This window comes from Theobroma cacao, chromosome 9, assembly GCF_000208745.1.
Source record: "Theobroma cacao cultivar B97-61/B2 chromosome 9, Criollo_cocoa_genome_V2, whole genome shotgun sequence".
Classification (NCBI taxonomy): Eukaryota; Viridiplantae; Streptophyta; class Magnoliopsida; order Malvales; family Malvaceae; genus Theobroma; species Theobroma cacao.
The window spans coordinates 16,104,234-16,109,556 of record NC_030858.1 but is presented as its reverse complement, the minus strand read 5'-3'; positions in this window follow the sequence as shown (position 1 = coordinate 16,109,556).

The window sequence follows — 5,323 nt, the reverse complement described above, 5'->3', positions numbered from 1 at the left end:
AATATACCTCTACTCCAGATTAGTGTCCATCGAAAAACTTGCATTAGGCCCTCCTCTGCTCAGTGGCCAAACCATCTCCACTGCCATAAAGCATATATTATATTATATATATATGCTAAAATATTTTGAATAAAAAAAAGAAATAAAGAAATACTATTATTCATAAAACAACAATCAAATAATTTATAGAATGATAGCCATAAAGCATGAGTAATAAGGGTGTCAAATAGTAAAAATTAATGTATAAAACTTGTATAACATAGAGTATAACACTAAGTCATACAAACTTATAATAAAACATATGAAACTGTTGAATTTATATGTCTAAACAAATCAATAATCATTAAATTATTCAAACTCATTTTCATCATGGTAAAATTCATCATCATCCTTTTCATCACCACATTCAATCTCTTGGTCGTGGTCTTCATCATCTTCTTCTGCTACACGTTCATCTTTTTCTCTTTCCATGTCACCTTCTTCTTCTTTCTTCATAAATGGATCGATCTCTTCATAATCATCATTAATAAGAATTCTAAGTTGTCAAGTTCCTCTAAGGTAGTGGCATTTGTTCAAATAGACATTTTAATTTCTTAATAAAACCCTTTGTTCAAATCAAATTTATTGTCTCTATCTCAATCACTACTAGGAAGATGAAGTCTACTCCTAGCTTTAGTTTTGAAAGACAAAGGTAAAATGAGAAACAACATCAAGGCTTGATAGGATTTAGAGGTGTATTGCAAGCAACTAAAATAGCATTTGATTGTGAATAATGGAAAATTTTACTAGCTTAAAGCCTTGTACACTTTGAGTAAGGTGTAGACACTCAACTTTAAACAGACAACAAACCAAAAATTAATTGATCTGATATATCAAATAAAACCATTAATTAAAAAAAAATGTATTGGCAGGGATGCCCCTGCCAGTACCAAGCAAACACTACAGTGCCAGACGTGAAAATCGCGTCTGGCAACGTAGTGGGAGGACGCCTCTACCAACACCAAAAAACCAATACAGTGCCAGACGCGATTTAGCGAGAGGACACCCTGCAAAAGCCAAAAAGTGTGAGTATAAAGCAGAGCCAAAAATCGACAATCGGGGAGGAGCAAATGAAAACCCCGAAGCAACCTGAAAAATCAAAAGCACCCTAGTTCTCTAGCAGCTAAAAAAAGTCCACAAAAAAATCAAAAAATATACAAAACAATGCCCAAAAAAATATCAAAAAAAGAAAGAAACGTGTGAAGTGAGAGGGTCCGGCCAGAGAGAGAACCGATCGGGCTGAGGGTTTGTCGTCGGTTGGGGAAAGCCGACTTGAGCGACGCCGGTTGGAGAGAGCCGATCGATTGGGGAGCAGCAACCATCGTTTGAAAAGCCGACTGTTAGGGAGCAGCAGCCACTGATTGGAGAGCTGATCGTTGAAAGAGTGACGCCGGTTCGAGAGAGAGCCAACCGTTGGGTTGCGGTTACCGACGCAGGGAAGAGAGGAGAGAGTTTTAGTGGGCCGGCGGTAGAAAGAAAGAAGAAGAACAGAACGGGTAGAGAGAAGGTAAAGCATCTACCGCTAGAAAGAGAAAATAGGGGAGGAAGTGAAGAGAGATAAAAGAAAATCAGTTTATATAGGTAAGTTAATGGGCAAAACGGCACCGTTTTGCTGATAAGGAGTGGGAGCTGGAGAAGAGCTCAGAACGATACCGTTTTGGAGGAGGGAGGCTGAACTTTGGTGCAGAAAAAGGCTCCAAACGACACCGTTCAAAAGGGGATAAAATCATTTCTTCAGCTACCCACGGTGCTCGTGGTAAAAGGGTTTAATGGGTCATGATTCTCCCACCCGAGCTGCCATCTAATTCTAAGTGAGGGACAAAAAAATCACATTTCTTTTATAATTTATTGTGTTTTGAATTGAGTGGGTTTATTGTGGTAATTGATGATGTATAACAAAATTTAATCATTTTAGTATAATGCTTTAAAATCTTCAAATAGCATTCTGTAATTTGGGAAATTAGTGTGAGCAAAAGTGCAAAGATGCAAAGGTTAGAATAATATGAATCTCATTTTAAAGATGATTAGTTAAACACAAAAACAAAAAAATGAAATACGTGAAAATAAAAATAGAGTGATTTATAATATATAGAAATGAAAGTATATGAAAATATAGGAATAAATATATTTAAATATATGATAAGTAATAATAAAATTAGGTAGAAATAATTATTTAGTTATATAAGTAGGTCAAAATAAAATATATGGAGAAATGAAAAAATACACTTAATTGTTAAAATAAATATATGAAACATATACGTAAATAAAATGTAGTGAATAAAATGGGTAAATAACAAGCTAATCGAGAGAGATGATTTTATGTAAAATATAGAGATAATGAAAGTGGGATGAGATAATTAATTGTTTAATATAGATAAAATAATCGTTTAAATAATACCGATGATGGGATGATCGGTCGGGACGCGAGAAGTCGCAATCCCGGGCCCATATTCCCTAGGTTCGAAATCCGAATCAAGGCTCCACCAGTACAATGAGAGGGCCTCGATTTCAAAATCTCAAAATTTTTAATAAATAAAGAATTTGACTATATAACAAAAATTTACTCAATAAAAATAATAAATAAATAACAATAGGAAAAAATAATAATAATAATTCAAAATATGTATATAATAAATTTGTGAAAATGCGATATATATGACATTAAATAAATAGGAAAATAAAAAAATAAGTAAATAATAATAAACATATAAGACAATGATTAATTTAAAATTAAGCATTAAGCGGAATCATAAATAATTTATCTAATTATAAAAGGAAAATATAGGAGGAATTTAGGATAAAATATAAGATATAAAAAAATAATAAAATAATAAGGAATAAAATAGAAAATATAATAATAAAAAATGTGATAAAATGAAAATAATAACTAAATAATAATAAATAAAAAATAGACAATTGCATTAACATAGCATATATATATATTGCACCATGCATATCATCACATATAAATAATTCTGTTTTCGAGTTTAAGCCCCGATGATGGGATCTTTCGAGGATCTTGCGAAAGCGGGTATTTCTCGGATAGTTTTCTAGGTGAAAAGAAGTCTTCGGGTCCCACCAGCATGATGGGAGGGCTCGAGAAACATCTTTAATAAAAGGCTTTTGCCCGAATTAGGTTCATTATGCACGAAAATATTATTTTAAAAGAAAACGTACGATGACTCCGATGATGGAAATTATTTGTCGAATTTGCCAAGGCGAATTTCTCGGATAATTCCCTAGGTGAGAGAATACCCTGAATCCCACCAGCATGATGGGCGGATCAGAAAAAATATCATCGATAAAAAGTTATTCGTCTGGCATTTTTATCTCACGCCATGCATTTCATCTTGCCTCACATTTGCATTCCATTTTAGGTGGAATAGGAGATAAAAATAAGTGAATAATAACTAAGGAAGTATAATGAAATTAAAAATTAAAGCCTAATAGGATAATCTAAAAATGGTATCGTTCATGGAACGGGCGTTTCGGGGGTACTAATCCTTCCCCGAGCGTAACCGTACTCCCGAGCCTAGATCTAGAAAATCGTAGACCAGTTTAAGGTTCTTTTCGGTGGGCTTAAAATTAATTTAAGGCTTCATCAATTAGAATCGAGTCAATAGGTGGCCAATCGCACCTAGTAAAAAAGATTGGTGGCGACTCCTAGTTTAATTTTTAGTGAGTTTTCACTTACGAGTCTGGCAGTCGGGTTCCCGGACTCGCACGTTACGACAGCTGACGACTCCACTGGGGACTTCCGAGAGTCGAACCATTAAATAATAATAGGTTATCCAAGGCTTTGAATAATTCGATGTTTCCTCAGTGTCGATGATTTGTTCTGCATATTTTGTTTAGTGCATTTATTTATTTATTTATTTCGCATTTGTTACTTTATTACTTTTAATAATTGTGGGGATTTAGGATAGAGGGATGTAAGAATGTTACTCCTAACTCGATGTTGTCCTTCACACACACAGCACATTTTGCATTCATGCATAAACCCTCCACCCAGGTTATGTCCTCTTTAGAAGGGAGTTTAGTAGCTACGCTCTCGTGAGGTGATAACCTCTACACGGGCTAGTGAAGACTCCCACTCAAATCGAACCTAGTTCGTTTGAAGCCTATAATTGGTGAGTACCGGGGTGCCTTACTAGTTTGCGTGGACGACAGTGAGGAACGATTTGGGAACCTTAGCTTTGTCTATAATCCCAACCCAACGTATAAAATGCCGAGAGTAGCTTAATCCTAGGTAGGGCCATACCCATGAGAATATACCCTATAAATAGGTACACATGAAGGAATTTCTTCCACTCCCTCTATTTTAAATTATGCCACGAGATAATAAAGTATCGTGGAGTAGACAATAATACCCATGATATTGCTTATTATTCTTTTCAACATTCCATTCTTTCTTTTTACCATACTAACTTAAGTTTATTTTGCTTGTCATGCGCATGTTACATGTTCATTTGCATGCATCATAATTGCATATAGGAGAAATATTGGCTACACAACATTCAACCTAAGAGATCCCGATTATATCCATGGCATCGTCATCGGTAGGTTCGCTCAACATATACAAAAATGACTATGAGATAGAGTTACAGATGGGGCAGATCCAACAAGAAAAAGGAGACTGTTTGACCCAAGGACATGTCCCAACTTTACCCGAGAGAGTTCACTTGGACCTTCAGCAGAATGACTTCACAAAGATGGTAGGAATTTGGGAACAGTGGAGACGTGCTCACCGAGATAATTTTTAAAACAAGTATGGACACATTGCATGGCTCCTATATGTACCTGTTGATGACCAGATGCTTCGAGCCATTGTCCAGTTTTGGGATCCCTCATACCGTTGCTTTGTCTTTAACAAGGTGGACATGACCCCTACCATAGAAGAGTACTCATCTTTGCTCTGGATAGATCACATGCAGCCTGATAAGATCTATTGGAGGGCCCAGAAGATGGGACACCGGCAGAAGTTGGCCAAGTTGTTAGGAATGACTACGGTAGAAGTGGATCAGCATTTGAAGAAGAAAGGAGACACAGAATGCCTTCCGTGGAGTTTCTTGAACGGATATATTAAAAAACACATGGAGGATGAACAAGGTCTCTTGGCTTTTGCGATGGCAATTTACGGCTTAGTGGTCTTCCCGAAGGTTCTAGGTCATGTGGAGGTGTCAGTCATAGACTTCTTTGATCAGGTGACAAGGAGCATCAACCCGGCCCCATCCATCTTAGCTGAAACCTTCAGATCCTTGAATTTCTGTCGACGCAAAGGTGA